Source organism: Mustela nigripes, chromosome 4, assembly GCF_022355385.1.
Source record: "Mustela nigripes isolate SB6536 chromosome 4, MUSNIG.SB6536, whole genome shotgun sequence".
Taxonomy (NCBI): domain Eukaryota; kingdom Metazoa; phylum Chordata; class Mammalia; order Carnivora; family Mustelidae; genus Mustela; species Mustela nigripes.
Genome location: NC_081560.1, coordinates 54,539,863 through 54,563,633, shown reverse-complemented (window position 1 = coordinate 54,563,633; position 23,771 = coordinate 54,539,863). Strand labels below are relative to the sequence as shown.

The following is a 23,771-nucleotide window of genomic DNA, read 5'->3' as shown; positions in this document are numbered from 1 at the left end:
TCAGATCCAGAATTTCTTTTTTGTTTCTTCCTAGGCTTTATATCTTTTATTTATAGTTCCATTTTGCTCATACATCATTTTCTTGATTTTTCCATATATTCCTTTAGTTCTCTGAGCATTTTTAAGAAAGTTATTATGAGGCTTTTTTTTTTTTTCCAGTAGATATGCCATCAGGTCTTTCTCAGAGAAAATTTCTATTGGTTTGTTATCTTTCTTTGAATGGTACATACTTTCCTATTTATTTGTATGACTTGTGATTTTAATTTGAAAGTTACACATTTGAATTTAATATGTGATAATCATGAAAATTATATTCTCCCCCTCCCCCATGGTTTGCTGGGGTGTTTAGTTCTGTTTTGACTGTTACAGGCTGTCTCTATGCCAAGGATCAGTATGACATGTGAACTTATGATCTTACAAGGTCTTTTCTGAGTCTGCACCTTTCCTAGGGCTTGTGTGATGACTTTCTAATTTCCCCCATAAATATGATTGATTTCGAATACCCTAGTATTTAATGTCTGGCCTGAAAATAGAAAAAAGGGGGGAAAATTAAGTGTGGGGGGGAAATGTGCCAGCCCTTTAAATCTCGTAGAAGTCACTTCAGCGGAAAAGGCAAGGAGCTTCCAAGGATAGACAGAGGTATAGCAACAATAGCAACCCACCTCTGTGTTTGCATCTCCATTATCAGAGGCAGCAATCAGCTATCAGAGCACAGGCCCCTGACAGTAGGAGGACAGGGTTCTTATTGTCACTCTGGTTCCTGCAAACTGTGTGCAAGCTGATTCAGAAACATGTGCACAGCTGCCTGCCACTGGACTGAAGAGCGGGGATGGGAAGCTGATTAGTGTTGAAATTGACTGAAATTAAGCATAAACCAATGCCCAAGACTTCCTGAAAGTAGCAAACCCTCAATAGACTCCAGAGATCCAAAATATCATCTCAAATACAATAGGAGTATGTTTCCCTTGTGGATTCTATGAAATGGCTTTTGATAGGAGTGACTTTCCTTGCCTGGAAATATTGCCTGTATTAACCAAAGTATTTGCTCTCACAGTCCCAACTTAGAAATCAAGAAAGAACAAGAAGTAAAAAGCAAGAAGAAGAAGTAAGTACCATCTGAGTCATATCTGAAAAAAAATGATAAGTCCACATAATTTTTAAAAAAGAACCACAATCTGTTAGGTAAGAATGATTTCTTACCTTATCTTACCTACAATAAGTAATACAAACCCCCAGATGTAGTTTCTGAGGCGACAGCATTTGAAGTATAAACACACATGCCCTGTGAAGTTCTAGTTATACGGTATGAAAATTTACACTCTGACCTAAGAATTTTGTCTCTTTTTCTTATGATTATGAACAATAGTGGGACTGTAACAGGGGATTCTCCTTTCCTTCTGGAAAATCCCTACTTCTTCCCTCTTAGAACTGAAAGGGACTAACTCTGTGTTATGAGGCTACTGGGGAATTTCAACGAACTCCTGTGGAGAAAGAGATGGAAATAAGCATTCCTCAACAATCCTATTGATCAACCACAGGTTTCTCACAGGCATCTCTCAGATTCCTATAGGTTGCACTGAGGGAGAAGTGGGCAAAATGGAATCACCACATTTAGTCACCTTTACTATACTGACTGCCACTAACTATAATAACTATTCATTCTTCCTGAAGCCTGGACCTATCTTGCACATGCTAGAGGATAAGAAGCAACAGGAGACCTTAATGGTCTCCATGGTTTCCTGGCAGGATGCTTCAGCCAGTGCCAGTAGGGAAGAGAATATCTGTGAAATCAGATTTCTGAAAACTTGGGTCTGTGCCACTATCAAAAATTTTTAAGACCAAATTTCCACTAATTACATGGCATCCTATCTATGTCACTTCTGGTTAACCCACAACTTCTTAAGTCACTAACCACCTTAGACACTACAGATCAAACTCATTAGTCCTAGTGTTCCATCTTCCCTCTGCTCCTTTTCCTCCAAATGCTTCCACTTCTGCTGTCAGGGATCTTTGGAGTCCTCCATTCTCAAAAACAACCAATAAAATCCAATTTCTCTACATCTTTAAATCCTTAACCTCTCACAGGGCATTCTCTGTATGCTCTTTTTTAGCAGAAACTAACTTTGATGGAAAGTCAGTTCTTCTCATGTCGACTTTTCTAGCATAGGCTGCACATTCTCCCGTAAATCAACATGAACATCTCAACCCTGGAGGCAGAGATGGCATCCTCTTGGCTTCCTACTGTCACTTCCTGTTTATTGCACATTTATTTTCATTCAAGAAGCCTCTTTTAAGCTCATGCTGTCTAGCTTTACATCCATTTATCTGAACCTGCTGCTCTCATCTTCTCATCTTTAGATTCCCCAGCAATTAATGAGAACATTGTCATCTGACCTATAGCCTTCATCCTTAACTATCCAACATCTTACCCTACGTCTGAGCTACTTAACTGATCTTTTCTTTCCAAAAACCTTTGCCTCCATTCAACTTCCACATTGTAATTCCAAAGACATACCATGGGTCTAGTCAAGCTCAAGAATCTTAAGTCCACAATTGAAACTTTGACTGTAAACCATTATCCTAACACTTCTGTCTCACTAAAAGAAAAAGAGAAGAGAAAATGGAAGGAAGGAAAATGGGAATGAGAAAGAAAGAAAGAAAGAAAGAAAGAAAGAAAGAAAGAAAGAAAGAAAGAAAGAGAAAAAGGAAGGAACGTGTAGGAGGAGAAAGAAAATTCCATTCACCATCTCTAGCTGCTGCTCCATTTCTTTCTCCTTTTTCTTACAGCCAAGTTTCTCAAAACAATTATCAGCCTTCACTATCTTCAGTCCCTCATTTCACATACTTTCTTCAGCCTCCTGCTTCTATCCCACCTATTGAAACTATTCTCACTGAAGTTAACATTGTTTTCCTAATCACTTTATACTACCTCATCTTTGAGATCCTTTCATTGTTTGGGTTTCTTGACTCTCTTCTAGTTTTTTCTCTCACCTCTTTGAGTATTCCTTGTTTAATTCTCTATGTATCTCTTAAATTTAGTGGTTCCCAGAGCACCAGCCATGCTTGTTCTCCTTTGTACACTCCTCTTTTCTAAAACAGCCTCTCTATTGCCATTATTTCTCCCAATATACAATGATTGCTCAGCCAATACACATCAACCGCATAGCACTTTTCCAAGTTTCAAAAAATATGTTTCCTTTGCCCACAAGTATCTCTACTTCAGTGTGCTCCACATAAATCAATATCAACATACTATTTCTCCATTTATTTATGTAGTATGTTATACCACACAAGCAAGAAACAGGTGAGGTTGCGAGACTAAACATCACAGGACTTAAAGCTATCTTTTCCATTTCTATGGCTGCTTAGTCAGACATTTATCATTTCTTATATAAATTATTATAATCACCATCTAGATTGTACAGCAAATACCCTTTACATCTTCATATTTTATACCCATACCTCTTTTCCTTCTGGTTTTTCAAAATACATAATATAAATAAAACTTTTTTTAAATCTGAAAAACAATCAAATCTCAAAACAAATACTGATACCACCTAATATAAAATCTAATAAGACAGCATCTCTTTTTAAACTGAGAATGAATTTCAGTACTGTTCTTATTGGTTAATAAAAATCACATTTATGTGCTCACTTTAGCACCACATATACTAAGATTATAATGATAGATTAGTAAGGCCCTTGGGCAAGAATGACATGCAAATTTGTGAAACATTCCATATTTTATTTAACACACATACACACACGCGCGCACCTTTATGCTTGTGCCAGGAGTCTCCTTATGTTATTCTAGTCTAAAAAGAAACCATCTCCGAAAATTTCATAAGAGTATCATTTTAGAAATGACTAGAACACTAGTATACCTTTCTAAAAACTAAACTCAAATATGTCATAATATAGCTCCATCTAACCAAACTGGAATTTTAACAATAAACAAGGCATTTCCAGAATAAGGTTTAAAGCTATGATAAATGAGTAGATGGTTTATGCAGGAAATTTCCCATTTTCTCCTTCACATTCATTATCCATTCTTCTCTCTTTGAGGCTCTTTGGCCAAAAGGAAGGAGAGAGGAAAGAAGTTGAACTACTTCTCCAATCCCTCCCCATGTGATGGTTAATTTTGTCAACTTGGCTGGGCCACAGTGCCCAGATATGTGATTAAACATTATTCTGGATATTTATGTGAGATTATTTTTAATTTTTTTAAAAGATATTTTTTATTTAGTTGAAAGAGAGAGAGCATGCACACGAGAGGAGGGAAGAGGGGCAAAGGGAGAGGGAGAAGCAGACTCTCCACTGAACAGGGAGCCTGATGTGCAGGACTTAATTCTAGGACTCTGACATTAGGACTTGAGTCAAAGGCAGATGCTTAATCAACTGAGCCACCCAGCACCCCAGATGATTTTTAGGTGAGATTAACATTTAAATTGGTGGACATTAAGTGAAACAGATTGTTCTCCATGTCAATCAGTTGAAGGCCTGAAAATAACAAAATACTGTCCTCCCCCAAATAAAATGTAGTTCTGCCAGTGGACAGCCTTCAGACTTAAAATCCAACAGAGGCTTTTTCTGGGTCTCCAGCCCACAGACCCATCCTGCAGAATTCGGACCTACTGGGCTCCATACTCCTATGAACTGATCTCTTAAAATAAATCTCTTTCTGTATAGGCTTACCTACAGCAGGAAAAAGAAAGATATCTGTGTATATATACATCCTGCTCTAGCACTGTGCCTGAAAGTAGCTGCAGCCCTGGTAAAATGATGCCTTTCTCACTTGTCCAGTTCACACTGTGTCTCACTATTGTTTCCTTTTTCCTTGGCCCTAAGTGTAATATTTCCCGTTTCTAGTATCCATATCTTACCATCCTCTATTTCTTACACTGCCCACACTTCGAAAGTAGTCCTTTCATTAATGCAGTTGTCTATCAACTCAGGCTGCATCTTAAAATCAGCTTTGGGAAGCTCTGAAAAATTCCAATGGTCAGGCCACAAACCAGACCAACTAAAACAGAACCTCTAAGGGCAGGATACAGGCATCAGTATTTTTTAGAGCTCCCCAAGTGTTTCCAATGTATAGCCACAGTTAAGAACTATTGCATCAATTTCTCTTTATCTGAATCATTTGAGCTGAATTTGGTTTCCAGTCACAACCCCAACCAATATGCTGTCATCATCTAATATCCCCTTCAATGAATTCCTCTCAAGGCTTAAAAAGAAAAAATACATTTCTTGATATCCTGTGAGCATTTATTACTTTTATTTCTCATATAATTATTCCCAATGCTACCAAGGGTTATTTCACTTTTAAGAGTAATTTATTTCTTTCCAAATTTGCAGGTTCCTTAGTGTGTTCTACTCAAAAACTTGTCTCCCAACTATCATTCTCAGCCTTTTCTTAAACCCCTTAATGGTTTAATATGTAAATTAAATATTTTTAATGACCTATACCTAAACAAATAAATTACAGTCGACTATGGCACTGAAAGTCAATTGTTCCTTTCTTTCTTCTAAAAGTCACCCTTTGCAATAGCTTTTTCTCATTCTAGTATTTTTTTTTTCCATTTCATAGCCTTGTTGGTCATGTGAGTATCTCTTTCTTTACAGGTATTTATGTAAGTCTTAAAAAATCTTTTTTTAAGTACTTTTAAGTACTTTTCATGAGTACAGCAAAGAATAAACATTATTAAAATGTTAGTATCTAGAAACAAGGGTGGGAAGTCCATTACTAGCTCTGCTTGTTGTCAGGGAGAATATAATTTCACTGATAGTATAACTTGGAGTTAGAACTCTATTAGAGAATTTTACTTTATATATGGAAAATGTATTTTCTAAAAAAAATTAAGAACTTCATATTTCTATTTCAAAATAACTTGAGTGAGGATATTACATCATAGAGTGTCTACATACAGTAACATAAACCACAATAACTCATGTATTGATTACTAAAATGTCATGTGATCATGTATAAAGCAAATGTCACCAGAGATTCTCACACAGAGACCCAAATGCCTCATCCAAACTATTAGTTTGAATTTGATGCTCCAAATTCTCCCTGTGACAGTTATTATTATCTTATTAGGGTCAACTTTTTTACTTTTCTGGTATCTACAAAAACTTAATCACAACAAGCATTCTGTGAGTATAGTAACTTCAGTAGTTCATAAGAAAAGTAATGTTACTCATAAGAGACCTTTATTCCATCTCCTCTTGCCTCTACTTTGTTCCTATTCTCATCCCTCCTATCTCTTAATTCTGTCCTCTCCTCCATTGTATAGGAGCACACATGTTTCATGAACACTTAGTAAGGCCAATACCATACTTGCAAAAATTGACCTCATCTAAGAACTTACTGAGAGTTTCCAAAGCAGTTGAAGCAGTTAAAAAAATCTGTCTTATCACATATGTAATACATGTGAATGCAGAAGACAATCTTACCTAATGGGGTCTGATATTTTACCCAGTTCATAATCTATTTAGTATTTGCCATTATCCATCATTTTCTATTACTACCTATCACTCAGCTTAGATTTTAACACATTATCATCATCCATAAATAAATGGATGACATTAAGAAGAAAAACATTTTCTCTCTCTTCCAAGGAAGGAAAGGGGGGTGAAATATGGAACTTGGGATGAAAAAAAAAAAAAAAAAAAGCCCAACTTTATGCAGGGTGACATCTGAGGCATTTTACAAATATTACCACATTCAATAAACTTTTAAATTGAATCTTCATGATAAATAAGTAAAGAAGATATTACAATTCCTCTTTTTTCAGATGAGAATCCTGAGATTGAAAGAGACTGAAAAACTTTCTCAAGGTCTTGATAGCTATTAAGTAAGACAGTTGAAGTCCACATTTATTCTGCTAGAATGTTGTATTAAAGATTAGAATAAACATATACGTTTTCTTTACCATCCCACTCATTACAGCCATGACATCACTCTTTGACCTAAATTCTTATCCAATGGTCCAAAACTGACCAAAGATAAGCAAAGAGGATATGCCTTAGTAAGAATTCAGTCTCCTTACAACACTATAGAAAAGAATTTCAGAAACACAAGGCTTGGGATATCACCTGTTTCTACTAGAGATATTACCTGAGAAAGAATTAGATTTTTACCTACTAAGTCAGTCATTCCTTCATTGCTTTATCTGAATAACACTGTCACCTGATTCCAAAGTCAAGATGAAATACAAAACTAAAATATATTTTTTAAAAAATAGGGATGTTTGGGTGGCTTAGTCAGTTAAGTATCTGCCTTTGGCTCAGGTCATGTTCCTGGGGTCCTGGGATCAAGTCCTGCAAAGGGCTCCCTGCTCAGCGGGGAGCTTGCTTCTCCCTCTGCTTCCTGCTCCCCCTGCTTTGTTCTCACTTTCTCTCTCTGGCAAATAAATAAATAAAATATTTTTTTAAAAAAAGAAATTTGAAACTAAACTTGGATCCTGTATTCTAACAAATGTCTGAGACCTTAACACATTTACCCAGATTTTTACCACTCACAGTCATGCCCCAGACAGAGGAAATGACTCATTTGTTTTGAAAACTGGAAGTGTTAAAGTTAACATAAAATATTCCAAGACAAATTTTTAAAATATATGTTATAGGAAGTACGTATTTATGTTTTTATAAGTCTAATCCATTTGCAGACCTTTAATTCTTCAGTACCTATGTAAAAATCAATAAAAGGAAGTCCACAATTGAAAAATAGATTATCAGGAGAAAGGAGTACCTACTATTGGGTTTAATTACACCCATAAGCTTCAAAGGAAATTTTAAGACTATACTTTTTAAAAATGTTCATGCATTACTATACCTTCAAATGTAATAAAATTTCTCAAAATGCTGAAATGTCATGAGAAACCATGAAGTACTTTATTTGATTACAAGTAATATCTGATGAATTGAAAATATGATGGTGCTAATTTCTCACTTAAAGACTTAACTCTACCCTAAGACTCAATTTGAAAGGGTCTATTGATTAAAAGGCAGATTGCCTTCAACATGGGCATTCAGCAAGGACAAGCCTATCAAAAATATATCCTATATTTTTGATAGGATAAAACAAAACATCTCAGAAGATAAAGAAAATAGCTTCAGAGGCATGCCTCAAAGAGAAATTCAAAAGGGAAAGAAATCCATTTCTAAAGGAAGAAACAAAAAGTTTGAGGTCTTGCTCCAAAAGACAGATTTTGCCCTAAAATATCCAAAAAAGGAAAATGGCTGCCGGATATCCAAAAATGAAGAAAACTTTGACATTCTAGACCTTGGATACCTTAATGCATGATACATATATCACAAAGTCCCAATTGTAAGCCCCCATGCAAGAGGGAGGGATAATCCTATGAGGGAGATGGTACATACGTAAGACAACCTTTTCCTGGAGGTGTGTTGATGCCAACACTTAAGACACAAGGGTCCAGGGCGCCTGGGTGGCTCAGTGGGTGAAGCCGCTGCCTTTGGCTCGGGTCATGATCTCAGGGTTCTGGGATCGAGTCCCGCATCGGGCTCCCTGCTCAGCGGGGAGCCTGCTTCCTTCTCTCTCTGCCTGCCTCTGTGACTACTTGTGATCTCTCTCTGTCAAATAAATAAAATCTTAAAAAAAAAAAAAAGACACAAGGGTCCAGAGCTTGGCTAGACGTAGTATTACAGAGGTGCTCAGAGGTGAAAGCAGTAAAATAAAGACCAAAGAAAATCTTGATGTTAAGGCCAAGACCAAAGTACAGCAGGAACCAAAGATATAACCTAGAGTTAATGCCTGTCAGAAGAAAAAGTAATCTGAGCATATTTTAGGTGAAGCAAAACAGTGAGAAGGTAGGCTTTTACAAATATGGCTGTTTTTATGGCTTGCTTTTATTGGCTGTGTAGTAGACAATGTAAAGGTGTGTTGGCTATGTCTTTAAAGTAATAGGATATTGGAAGACAAGAGGTCTAAATAAACTTTGTTGGACATTCAGTAATAATAGACAAGGCACTTAGTCTCAGTTTTTATTTTTCTTTGCTTTGCTCTGGCTTTTTTCCTGCAACCCCTATTTCTGTTAATACCACCACCACTCCCCTCTTTGAGTAACCCAAAAGCAAGGGAGCCATCTTGATTCTTCCTACTGGTGCTGTTTAATATCTGTCTTTAAACAGACTCAACATTCTTAGAGTACCAGGGTGGCTCAACTGATTAAGAATCTGACTCTTGGTTTCAGCTCACCCAGCCCTTTGGAAGGCTCCATGCTCAGCACAGAGTTGGCTTAAGATTCTCTCTCACCCTCTCCCTATCCTTCTGGCCCTCTCCGTGCTAATGCTCTATCTCTCAGATAAATTAATTAAATCTTTAAAATAAATAAATAACCAGTATTCTTTCAACTTAAATGTATTTAAAAGGAAATCACATTTTCCATCAAAAACTACTAGTTACTAAAAGTTACTAAAACCACCAGACACTAAAAAAGAAATATATTTTTGAAAATTGAATGAAAATTTTAAAATGTCATTGAATTTTGGCAGAAATCTACTTCTTCTTTTTTATAAGAACTGATTAGCAAAAACCATTTAACACACAGATTGGTATCACCCTAAGATTTTAATTAGAGGGATTAAAAGGTAAATGAAAAGAAAATTATTTTTTTTATTGTGTGGTGATTTAATTATAATTTAGTGCTGCATCCTTGTACCAACAAATGATCATCCCACACTTTGGAAAGCACCAGACTATGGAATAAAATCCAAACTCAATAGCCTGGTATGTCACTCCTGAATACCTTTCAACCTCATCTCCTGCCACCACACACGCCACATATCCTCACTATATTTGGCTCCATTAATTTCCCCATTGTGTCTTCTGGGACTACTCTTATTCCTCCTTCAAGAGTTTCAGATGTCAAGTCTTGAGAGAGCTCCCAGGCACATTTCTCTTTAGCACTGACAAGGATTCTTCCTTGACCATACTCTATCAGGTTCCTCTGAGTCCTCTATCTAACTATGCTTCAACCATAAAGACTTAAATAAACACTAATACAGCTCAAAGCTGCATCCCTAGGATGACTCTAGCCTCCTTGAAGTACCTGTCTAAGAAAACTCATGACAGCCAAAAGAATTCACTGTTTGTTTGTTTTTTCAACACATGAAAAAGATAGGGCCCCTGTCTCCCAGTGTCTTTGGGAGATTAGGAGCTTAACTTTGATAAGTGTCAGTTAGTAAACTCAGATTGATATCACATGGAGCAAATCCTTTCTCTCCACTCTTTGTGATTTTCTTTTCAATTCCCTGGAAAATTCCAGTGAACCCTTGCTGGCTCCCTTCCCTACAGCCTCATTCTCCCTTTAAAACAACCCATCACCCTTACGGACATTGGTGAGGATATGTGCTATGGTGAGTGCTATGAAATGTGTAAGCCTGACGATTCATAGACCTGTACCCCAGGGCAAATAATACATTATTTGTTAACTAACTAACTAAATAAATAAATAACACCTTATCACCCATGTAGAAATCAAAGTTGAGTGCAACTCATGCTGGACTCTTTTCCCTACTGCAAGAGTTACTACTGATTAAAATCTGTCTTTGCGGGTGCCTGGGTGGCTCAGTGGGTTAAGCTGCTGCCTTCGGCTCAGGTCATGATCTCAGGGTCCTGGGATCCAGTCCCGCATCCGGCTCTCTGCTCGGCAGGGAGCCTGCTTCCCTCTCTCTCTCTCTGCCTGCCTCTCCGTCTACTTGTGATTTCTCTCTGTCAAATAAATAAATAAAATCTTTAAAAAAAAAATCTGTCTTTGCCCTTTAACTAGTGTCTGCCTTTGTTTATCTTTGATAGCACTCCATATCTGCTTCTAATTCTCTACATTCTAAGTACAGAACCGGCTTCCTTACTTGTCATGCTGTGCTTGGTTTTATACTCCAAGTGCCCAGTACTGTAGAGTGTCTTTTGTATGCAACATGGCAAAATTTTTTTACACAAATAAAGTAAAATGATTAAACAATGTTTTGTCAGATTGTTGCACTGTATGTATATTACGTATGAAATAACTAAACAGTATCATATCACATAGATACTCAACCACCACTGCGGTGGTATTTTCGTGAGAGCAATCTTTAAGCTTAAAAAACTGTGTACACAAAAAAAGGGAGCCGAGTTGTCTGACTAGTGTGAACAGGGCCACGTGGAGAAAATCAAACACAATGCTTTAGTTTTTGTCTCAACTTATAAACCATAAGAGGGACATCAACACTGTACATTCTATAGTTTAAAAATAATTTTTAAATCTTTATGAGCTTATTTTCCTTCTTAGCTTTGTCAGTATCATTTTTGATTCTACTGTTTTCTTTAACCTTCTTATCTTCCTCTTTTGGATGTCTACTTCCTTTTAAAATAATAATTGCCTATTACTTCTCATATCTTTTGTCTTATAGTACTAATAGCACTTCTATAACTATAGCATGGGGAATTTACATGTAAGCTGTGTTTTTACTTCAAAATTAGTTTTGTTTTATCTGCTTCTAACATATAGGCGAAAATGCTACTTTCCATGGAAGCCTATTTAATTCCATAAAGTTAAATGAACCATAACCCCAAAGTGCAACGAGACGCACACAGCATGACCACATTATTTCAGAAGGCTGACAGGTCGCCAGTCCATTGATCTCAGACTTCCATGAGCCACAGTGCAGCTCAAATTGGGTCCCTGCAGCAGCTTTGAACTTTTGCCAAACAGCCACTGCAGAATTCTGAAAACCACAAGGTAAGGAGATGGCATCTAGGCACTTTTAAAAATACTGTTATTAACTCTTTTACTGAAGTTCATTTCATTACTTTATTAAAGGGGTTGGGGTCACATCAGAAATTTTTCTTGCTTAAAGGTAACATGCCATAATGGCTGAGATAACAGTACTGAAAACATAAAACAAAATGCAGGGGCGTATGTGAGCATCCTCCTTTTGCCAATGAATTACAGATGTTTCTTCCTTCATACAGTCGTATGAATATTAAACAATAAGTATAGAATTCCTGCTGTTGTTGATTTTTGGCATATAAAGTCACTTTTTTGTTTTCCATTGCTACCTTTATCAGCATCATCCAGTTGCCTAAAACCATTCAGTCAATGCTCCACCCAGGCTTGGAGTCAATTTTAATGCAGCCAAGCAATATATTAAGAGTTCTATCCACAATCATTAACTGGAGGCTAAAATTAACCATGCATTCCTGGGCCCAGAATCCAGAATGGAGTGTCCTATGCATTCCTTTATAGCAGGAAACTGCAAACTGCAGCCACTCCTCCACCCAGTAACTTTGTTGCCCAATCTTCATTGCTGGATGCCTGTCCTTAAAGACATCCTCCACTCCTGGGGTTGTAACCCGTGTCCTTACCTAAACAACCACTGGTTTAACAGGCGCCCTGCCCCCTAACTAGAATGTGAGTGGGCCCCTCACACCCTGTTCCTAAAACAGGCTGGAGCTCTGCTTCCAACAGAATGAGCTCTTTCCTTCTTTTACCTGGAGCAAAAACTGTAGCCCTGCCAGGAATTCCTATTGCCATACTCTCCCCTAATTCCATTCCAACCCCTTGTAAATCATTCTTGGCTTAGAAGCCCACACCCCTTACTCTCAGATGCTATAACTGGAAACGCTGGTAACTCACTCACTTTAGAGCTTGATCTCAGCTCCCTTTTTCTTGCTTGCTTCTCTTGCCTTGACTGAGACCCAGCACACCTCACAGTAGGTGCAGTATACGGGATAAGACCATGTCAGTGTGTAAACAGCACTCATCATAGAGAGGATAGCTTAAAACATCATTTTTAGTCAATGCAAATAACCACCAGAATCATTCCTTTTGGTGGCTTCTATTTTTTAATGAAATGTAAACCTTTACATTTTTCCTAATAATAAAACAGTACAGTTTCTTTATATTTTATTATTCCAACATCTGGTAAACCACATGATCAAGTTATTCTTTTTGAAAACCATAATATGTAAGGTGTTAGAGAGCCCAGATAATACTTGAATCAAATAGTTAACTTTGTATTACGAGCTTGATTCTTTCTATAAAGCTTTCTGTACTATCTATATTTTGTACTACCCAGTTTCTATAGCAACATGTTTGTTCCCATGGAGAAACAAAAGTGAACACCTTAACAGAGTTGAACTTGAAGATATAAAACCTCACTCAATGGATAGTTTGCACAGAGGCTATTCAGGAATAAAAACAAAAAGACAGAAAAGCAGAAAATACATCTAGGTTTCAAATTCCAGCTCAAAACTAAGAAACTACTTCTGATTTCTTTTGACCTGCCAAGTAACAAATCATTCTTGGTGTGTTCTTAATAGCAACTTTAAACTGACTGTTTTTCCCCAAAGGCAAGTTTTAAAACTCTCTACTTAGACAAAGAGCCTTTTAAATGGTGATTTGATGGTTTGTTTTATTTTAGCAATTTGGTCCTCATAGTTGGAATTAGCGTTTGCATATTTCAAGAATATTTGAATTTTCATGAAACGGCCTAAATTTGGCCAACCTAAGAAAAAAACAAAACAACACTATACATTAAAGCAATGAGAATGTAAGCAAGTGAGCATAAGGTTTTTTTTAAAATGAAAACAAATTCTTTTTTTCTTTTTAATGTCCAAAATTTTCCTAGCCTACTTATAGTTCAGTATGTGCCCTTTGAATAGAGCCCGCAAACTGCAGATGGATGGAAATTTGGCTGCTTTGGCTGAATACAAAGGGAAGTTGGTAGCCTTAGTTAGGCTCCTACCAGTATGCCAAATTCCTAACACCATTACAACAGGACTCTGAATGATACCAGTAAAATAATTCACACCCATTTGCAAGCTCCAGTGAAGTGGCATAAACTCTACTTGTAAAAGACAAAGAAAAATCACTTGGCTCCAGTGGCTATTTGCTCTGCAACTTCCCTCCCTCCTGCCCACCTACCCCCCACGCCTCTACGTGCTCCCTCCCCAATTTTATAATCTAGATACTGCTTCTTTTCCATTTGTATCCTACTTCTTTGTCTGCTATTCTCCAGCCCTTTTTGTGCTTTTTTTTTTTTTTTTAAATCTTTAAGCCTTGACCTCCTTTTCCCATCCTATTCTGTTATTTCTACTCTACAGTGTCATCACTTTTTTTCTGGCTTCACTCTTGTTGCTTAGCCTCCTCTCTCTCTCTCTCTCTTCAATCTTTAGCTTTTTTGGCAGTATGCTTATTTTTGTCTTCTTCCCTGACTTTAGATTATTTTTCATTCTTGCCACCGTTTCTTAGTCTCTTTGTACTTCCTCTTCTAGAATTTTGTGTATTTTGCTCATTTTAAGTTATTATGTATTTTCCTTTGATGAATTATTTTCTCTCTCCTTCCAAGTATTATTTTTTCCTGATTGTTTGAATCCCAGTTCCTACTGACTTTATGCAAAACATTAGAATTGAAGCAATTTAATGTATTTCTTTAATATAATAAAAGTGAGAAGAAAAACTAGCCCTAGAAAATAGTATCTAAAATAGTAGACTGCTTTTTTCCTCTTTGCCCCCTCTTTAAGTTCACAGTGAATAGAATCAATGAGATTTGTCATCTGCTATGTTTGTTTAGATCTGGCATTATTTACTCTAATCACGTAGTGAGGAGCAGGATTCTGAAATCAGCAAGTCTATCATGCTGAGTTGTTGCTGCTTAAGATAAAATAACTTTTATACATTATGTGGCCAACTGACAAGAAGAATAAAGATGTGACTCAGGATTAATTGGAGGTTTTGAAGCAATGGTTAGAAGAAACAAGACACAAAGGTTTTTCTGCTACTTATTTTTGTATGGTGCTGGGGGTAAAAGAATTTGGGCCCTTCCATCATTTTATATTGTTTATTCCATAAGGCAGATAGAATAATAAAAATTTCTTGAATACAGACCTTTCTTTTGCTTCTCTATCATCAAATGGGCATACACTTTGAGTTGCCTTTTTTGTTTGTTTTGGGAATTGGATCGTTTATCTTTCTTTCATAGGCTCTCTTCCAAAATATGCAACTTCCAAAAATATGCAATAGTGGATTGCATGTAAGGAGAAATGGTCCATTCAGATTTAAATGCATTGCTTTGAACTAAGGAGATATATATTTTAATATTTGAATTACTTATGACCATACAGTTATATAAATTACATGAGATATACTTAAATAATTAAATCCACTAGCATAGATTCTTTATGATTTCACATACTTAAAATTTAATGTACATTGCATTTACTAAATACCTAAAAGCCACATTCATCCACTGATAAATTTTCAGTCTTTTAAATCCATAAGAAAATTATAATGCTCTATAATACCTACTGGTTGTATAGCCCTCAAAGTTTTGGAGGTTTATTTTTACTCATCATAGTTAAGATACCCGCCTTTTCTGTTTTCCTGTGTTTTTTAATATTTTTGCATTTAACAGTTTTTTATCTTGCTTAAAGGTTCTGAAAAAAAGACCATGCCTTAGAAACTAAATCACTGTTATAGAAAACTTTAGTACGGAGGAATTTTCTATACTTTCTTTTCTTTACTATGGATATAATTATAGCACCAACAATAGTCATGCATGCTGAGCACTGAACAATGCTAGGAGACCATTCTTGACCTATGTGTAGGACCCTGTATACAGATGGGTTCATTTTGCATTTCTCGCTGAAACTACACCATGCTTTTATCTGTCAGATGAGTGAAATTTTCTGTTGATCATGTTGGATTATGTTGGGTTTTACTCTCTAAAATTCCTGAAATGTAAATGTACAGACCATCCACTTCTCTTTCATGTTACAGAGAAGGAAGTTGCCTTCAGAGAAGAGATGTATCCTGACTATAATTTTATCACCATATATATCAACAGAGTCAGGTTAGAGCCAGTTCTCCTAATTCCTATCCTCAGGAATACCATTCTGAATATATTTGTATGACAAGGAAAGTATTATATTTCTATCACATAAACCCCATAGGTAGAACTTTCTAGGCTTTTAGCCTAACTTGACTCCTAGAAAATTTTACATTATAAAATAAGAAGTGAAATAATTTCTAGGTAATTTTCTTTACGCAGCTGGCTATGTAATCTGACAACATACTAAATGTCTTTTTGAGAGAGGGCTACGACATCACCATTGACTAACATAGTGGAAAATATTTGAAAAAGAACTTGTCAGTGCTACTGCTACATCTATATTACTGCATTACAATTTTGGAATATTGACATTAAGTATTTGAAATAAAGTTTCTTAGGAATTAAAAATGTATACTTTCCCAAAAATGCACTAGGAAACTACCCGTTTACTTATCTTCTCTATAGAGCTTTTCTTTATTAATGTCAATCTATACTTTTCCTTCTCTTATTTTTATTACTCAAAAATAATGTGTGGTTTTTGCTATTGTAATTTGTTTCTTTTCTCTTATTGCATCTTAAAAGTCTGTCAATCCCATATGTACTGTTTGTCTTTTACTTGTTTTCCTTCCTCCATGATCTTTTTTTTTTTAAAGATTTTATTTATTTATTTGACAGACAAAGACCACAAGTAGGCAGAAAGGCAGGCAGAGAGAGGGGAAGCAGGCTCCCTGCTGAGCAGAGAGCCCCATGTGGGGCTCAATCCCAGGACCCTGGGATCAGGACCTGAGCTGAAGGCAGAGGCTCCAACCCACCGAGCCACCCAGGCACCCCCTTCCTCCATGATTTTGAGTATGTGTATAGATAATGCTTAATGTGTGCTTTCAGTGGACAAGAAATCTTGATTAATTGGAAGCAAACATCCAAAGTTTATATTGCCAAAAAGTTGTCAGAAATGTACATCATGAATCTAAATGCTAACAGAATTAATCAATAATGATAACTCTTAAATGAAAATTACTACAAAGCATTTTCTCTTAGTGATGCTTAAAATTGTTTCCTCTAGTAGATTAAGCTATATTGATGAAAAGAACAAGCAGGGAGGAAAAACTAGTGCAAACTATCATAAAATCACAATGCTTTTAAAAATATTTTTTATTTTTCTCCTTTTTTTTCTAGAATTGAAAGAGATATATGACAGATTTGATCATAAACTTTCATTTGAGAGAGAGAAAGAACATAGTACTTCAAGAAGCCCCAGCTTCTGGCAATGTTGCAAGAATAAGTTACATCATTGACCTTTTTTCTGGGGCATTAAGTCCATTTTGAGTGGAGTTTCCAATTGCACAATGAGCATCTGGACAGTTTTGACATCTTTATTACACTCTCTGAGTTCTTAAAATGCTACCATTTTGTTTTAAAGATGATATCTTTCAAAATTAAAACAATGATTTAACTGCCAAGAGTAATCCCATGACTGAATGCCAATAAAATTATCTTCTCAGATCTGGTTTCCCTACTAATATTCATAATCAGAATATCCATTGTTTAATCAAAATTAAGACTTGATTAATGATCTTAACATTCAAATCCGTTTCTTCACAGGCCTAATTTTGTTTCTTGTATTTGCTTTGCACTGAATTACTGTGGTTTAAATAGCCTGTTTAACACAACCACTTTTAAGCAAAATCATAAATTCTCATAAAAGCAGACTAAGGAATTCATAATCATAGCTCTTGGCCGCCACCTAAAGGTTTCTTTCTTGTTTTATTTTACATAAGACCTACTGTGCATGCCTTTTATAATAAAATTGTTGCCTGTATCATCACATGTTTCCACATAAGTATAAGGTTAAGAGACTTATTTCAGTATTTTTTTTTCATTTTTGTGTATTTGCATTAGCAGCCTATATAATTATATCCACTTTTCAGTCTATTTGGTACCCAAAAGTAAAACTAGGTCCACTAAGTGGTCTGACAATTTTCCATTCCTTCAAAAAATATTTTTTATTTCTGTTTTTATAATATACCTTCCCCATTCCTAAGCTCCTCAGAAATAGAAAAGTACTTAAGCCATGGTTTCTGGCTTCAAGAAGCATGCACCAGTTACCAATGTAAAAAACTGGCTTTTTAACATAATCTGTATTAAAATTATCATTAATTGGATACCAAGGAGTAAATCTAGAAGCTTGAACAAAGAGAAATGTTTCACATTTCCATCTTTCCTAGGTAAATTCAATAAAACTCATGTTTATTGAATCATTACTGAATGTAAAGTATAGGCTAAACTCTTCAACCTCTGTAGAGAACATTAACAACAGGTATACTCTCTTGATTGTGCTTGAGAGTAAATGGGATATCAGAATTAATAATTCTCTGCTGCCTATCTCCATAGCCATAGTCTCACTCCTTTTATTCTCCCCTGAAGAAACACTTGCTTGAATCAGGCCAAATATCTCCAGTACCCTACTTGGATTCTGACAAAGTCATGTTTGGAGAATGGATTCAATTAATATCATACTGAACTGAAAAGTTAGTTATAAACTCTGTAGAGTTTATACTCTACTATAAAGATATAAAGAAGTTTACTCTTCTTATTTCATAATCCATACTGATAAAGCATCTATGAAGCACCCCAGTTTTTCTTAAATCTGTAGAAAAGTTTTATAAGCATGCACACTTACCATTATAGATTCTGTGTATTTAGCTTTTGAGTTACTTATAGAACACTATTCATTTATTTATTAATTCCAAAAATATTTATTAGAAACCTACTATGTGCCAGGCACTCACCATTGTCAGTGTTTAAGAAGAGATTTGTCTTTGCCTTCATGGGGCTTGTGAGGGAAACTAAATAAATAAACAAATAAACAAAACACATCTGATACAAATTACAAAAAAACTAACACACTGCTCTGTAATGGAGAATTATGCTGAGGAGAGACAGACCTACTTTAGGAAGAAAATCTCTTCCAGGAGACAATATTCAAACTGATACCCAAAGAACAGGGAGCCTTTGCTGCTAAGAATATAGGGATGAGGCAGTGGGAATTATCTCTACAAAGGCCAAAACACTTAGTGAGGGCTAAAGGATCTAGAGCAGAGTGAGCAAAGGGGCGATTCATGAGATATGGAGAGAAAAAAAAAAGAAACTCAATTATTCAGGGTCTTGAAGAAGAGGATGAGGACTTTGGGTTTTAAATGAAATAGAATGGAAACTCATAGTAACAGATTAGAGAAGGAAGTAACTTAATCTGATGGCTCCTTGGAAAAGGGAGATGGGAGAGGTGGGAGACAGAAGTCTAGTGAAGAAGTACAGATGGGAGAGGTGACATGGACAAGGCTGGTGGCAGTAGAGGCAGAGAAGTGAACAAATCTGAGGGGAATTTAAGAGCCAAATTCAGTAGGACTCAGTAATAGGTTAGATGACCCCCCCCTTGGTTCTACAATTCCTTCCCATCTTATTAGCATTTGCAGATATGAATGCTGACATGAATTGCTTATCTGAAATGCTGATATGGTTTTCTATATTAGATTTAGATTATTATATTAGATTTTAAGTCACACTTAGACTTTTAATTTAGTAAAAAATTAATAAATATATTAATAGGATGACTTATTTACATGTCAATAAGGAAATATTATCTAGCATCTTCTGCAAATGAGACAATCTAAAAAAATAATTTTATACATAATGGAAGTTTGTCTACTAAAAGTACCAAAGCTTATTTAATGTTAACCACTTTGAAGAATTTTTTATTTTTACTTTTTTAATTTTTATTTCATCTTGGGGGGACCCAACATTTTAGCACATGGTAAAATTTGTAACTAGGAATAGCATTTTCATTGATCTGTCATTTCATAGTTTCTCTTTAAAAAATTAATTTGGTGTTCTACTTTTTTAAAAAATTTTTTTTAAATAAACATATAATGTATTTTTATCCCCAGGGGTACAGGTCTGTGAATCGCCAGCTTTACACATTTCACAGCACTCATCATAGCACATACCCTCCCCAATGTCCATATTCTACCACCCTCTCTCGTCCCCCCTCCCCCCAGCAACCCTCAGTCTGTTTTTTGAGATTGAGTCTTCTATGGTTTGTCTCCCTCCCAATCCCATCTTCTTTCATTTTTTCTTTTCCAACCCCCCAAACCCTCCACATTGCACTTTGAAGAATTTTTTTCTAAAATTGTTCAATATTTTTCTGACCTATTAAAGCTTAACATTAGTTAAGCTTTTCAAAAACTCAGGCTCACTATAATGAAAAACAGTTGCTATACCTCTGTACTATAGAGGAACCCCTAAAAATAGTAAGATATGAGTATGTTTCCTATACTCAGAAAAATAGCATGCTTTGAAATAATTAAATTTTGTTGTTACCTCGGTTGTTCCTAGTTCTCATTGTCCCAGACTGAAGTCATTCTCTTCTAACACATTGTAACATGATGTTTTTCCTTTGCTGTAAGGTGGGAACCCTATCAGACTTTCATGCACATTAATAGTGTGTAGACTCCAAGTAAAGTATGAACTTTTGCATTCTATTTTGATTGCACAGAGGCTTTTTTACATGCTGTTTTCTCACGTATATTTTAGGTCATTGAAGTTGCTTGATCAGCGAAGTTCAAGTCAGGGAAATGTCCCTATACTGGCATTTTATTTCACATTTTTCATGAGGTTCCTTGCAAATGAAATTCCTATTATCATATATTATACATTATCATGTTAAGTTTCTATAAAGAATCCTTCCTTATGACACAACTTCAACTGCATCATTATAAATATTGCTTTTTCATTTTATGCCTATAGTTTTTCAAATGTAACATAAAATCATAAAATTTGACCATAAAACTAGACTAAAAAAAATCCCCAATTTCTTGACTGTGACTAAAATGTAATCTCTTTCCTTTTTTAAATTTTGACATTCATGGAAACGAAAATAAATCAAAGTCCACAAAGCCCCAATCAGCAACACTACTTTGAAAGTGTCTTTTGACAAGTAACATATGCATATTACAAACCCGAAGGCATGTTTGAAGTGGTTCTTCCAGAAACCTACATTCCTCAAAGCTCTGCCATATCACCACCTTGTTTCATGGATGAAAATGTGTAAATGTGTAATCGAAATGTGTAAATGATTAAACCATCTGTGTAAACAAAGAACATTCTTAACACACATAAGAAAAATTTTGAGGACTTCTTGAAAAACCAGACAGCAGATGCCTAAAGCTGATCTGCCAAATGAGAATCCTTGAGAGAGAGAGGTCCAAATATTTGAAACAAATATTCCCCAGCTTATTAATATATGTGCTCCTTGGAAAATCCTTAGATAACACTGTCATAGACTTTAGATAACCAATCCTAAATGATCTGCCATTTCAATTTTGTGGCAGGTTGTATTTTCCAAAGATGACTGTAGCAATGCATACCATCTTATGTTCTCTTCCTATAAAGTGACGTTGACGTCTCTTCACCAAAAAATGGGGCTTATGTTCCCTTTTCCTGAATCCAGGCAGACTTTTGACCACAGTGGAAGTGATGTTATGTGACTTCCAAGAACAATTCATAAAATGTAAAACAGCTTCTTCCTGTTCTCTTGAGACACTTGTCCTTGGAATCCAGCCATCATGCTGTGAGAAATCCACATGAAAAGGCCACGTGTAGGCCTTTCAGCCATAGCTCCTGCTGAAGCCCCTGTCGACAGCCAGCCATTAACCACCAGACACGTGAGTGAGCTTTCAGATGATTCTAGCCCTCAGCTTTCGGGCCACCCCAGGAGAGCAAAAACTACTTCTCTCACTTAGCCATTTTGCTAATTATGAATATTGCAGATTTGTGAATAAAATTAATGTTGTCACTGTTCTAAGTCACTAAATTTTATAGCAGTTTTTTATGCAGCAGTAGATAACCAGAACAAATTCCAAATAGTTCTGTGGCTTCTTTGGATGAAATGTAAAGCCCCAGATAAACCTTCATGCATTCCAGTTTGCATTTAAGGATTTCTGATTCTATCCAGCCAGATCCACTCCAGACTCACTTGCTAGGTCCTGCTTTAGTTTATTGCCTAGATCTGTGCTTCTCAAAGAGAAGTGATTTTGCCCCCTAGGGGACATTGGCAATGTCTGGAGACATTTGATGGTTGCCACAACTGAGGAGGAAATGCAATTGGCATCTAGTAAGTAGAAGCTAGACATGATGGTCAACAGTCAACAATGTACAGCACAGTCCCATCTCCCAACGACAGAGAATTATCAAACTTAAATAGTGCAGATATAGAGAAACTCAGACATGATCTGGTCCAGTAGTGGGGTACTCCATTCATACCCGTGGTTCTCTTCACCATTATATAGCTCTAGAGTTGTCAACCAGGAGTTGAGAAAATGGTGCGTGTGTTGGGGGTGGGGGGGGTGGGAGGGAGGGCTTTAGAGTGATGTAGAATATCAGGATTATTTGTGAAGATTTTCAAGCCATACGCTAAGCCCATAATGTTCACCCTGGCAACAAACTAGAATAATTTGTCAAAAAACTTTTTGTTTTGTTTTGTTTTTAAATACTACCTCTATTTAAATTCCAGCATAATCTTCAATTCTAGAGATTCTGGTTCAAAAAATACTGGATGCCCGTAGTTTTTAAAAGCATCTTTAGGTGATTCTAATGTGCAGCTAAGCATGAAAACCAGACACTGGCCCTTTTACCTGGAGACTATGACTCCTAACTTGGGGAGTAATGTTGATACAGTCTAAAGAGTAAAACTGGAAAATTCCAGTAGGTAATTCTGTTGGCAACACTCTGCCCCCTTCTTCCACTGAAAACCTTTGGCCTACATGCTTGCCTGTACTTAGCCTGCCAGGTTCTGGCAAGAAAAGACTGTCATTTCATTCTTCTGCTCTTATCTGGGATGGAAGCAAATCCCAAGGCTTAGTTACTTCTTGTTAAGTCAGTAAGCTTTACTTAGTAAATACTGAACAGCCAATTCAGGTATAATGGCCTCAGTGTGCTATGTACATCTCCAACAATAAAGTCAGCTCTACTGGATTTCCCATTAATTGCCTAAGATGAATATAAAAACATCAGTCAATATTCTTAGAATTTTACCCACTGGAGTGTTAAGCTAACTCAAATAATTTATATGATTTACATAGTTCAAGTTGTTGATATGATGTTGATAGGATGTGAACTTGTCTTGCCACACCCCCAATAAAACAACCAGTTAGGCAAATACATTGCCATCTGCCTCAGATGCTAAGCAGATGAAAGTCTGCTTATTTAAAAAAAAAAAAAAAAAACTGACGGGTGGAGAAGAAAAAAATGTGAAATAGCCTATTATTATAATAATTACCTTGGCAAAAATGTGTTATTTCATCATGACAATAAGCTTTTCAGAACATGTTATTATTACATTACATTTGTGGTAAAAAGAAAAAATCAAAACTATGTTTTTCTTTTCAAAATTTATTTGTTGAAGGATAACACCAATTTAATAAATTAAATTTCTCAATTATCGCTTTGTAACTTTTCTTTTTTTAACTCTTTCCCATTAAAGCCCCAAATCAAAAAGAATCTTTAATTTTGTACATATGATCCCTACCTATGAAAGAGAATGCTGAAGGTCTCTAACAGTTTCAAATAATAATTATACAGTGTATGTGCCTAAATCTGGTAGAAGATGGTCATGAATAAGAGCATTTAACTCTTGAGTCAGACTGCCTAGGTTTAAATGCTAACACCACCATTTACAAAGTGGTCTTGGGCATGTTATTTTATTTCTTGTGACTCCATTTCCTCTTCTGCAAAAAGTAATAATAATAGTACTGAAGTCATAATTATCTTTGAAGATTAAAAAATAAAATGAATAGAATGTGCTTAGCACAATCCCTGGCATATAAGATGTACTTAATGCATGAGATTCAAATTTAACTATCAAATATAATTAATGC

General features: G+C 35.9%; 1 pseudogene; it reads left to right on the top strand.

Moving 5' to 3' along the window:
• The first annotated feature begins 3,647 nt into the window (after positions 1–3,647).
• On the top strand, positions 3,648–3,747 carry LOC132017048 (U6 spliceosomal RNA; annotated as a pseudogene).
• The last annotated feature ends 20,024 nt before the right edge of the window (positions 3,748–23,771 follow it).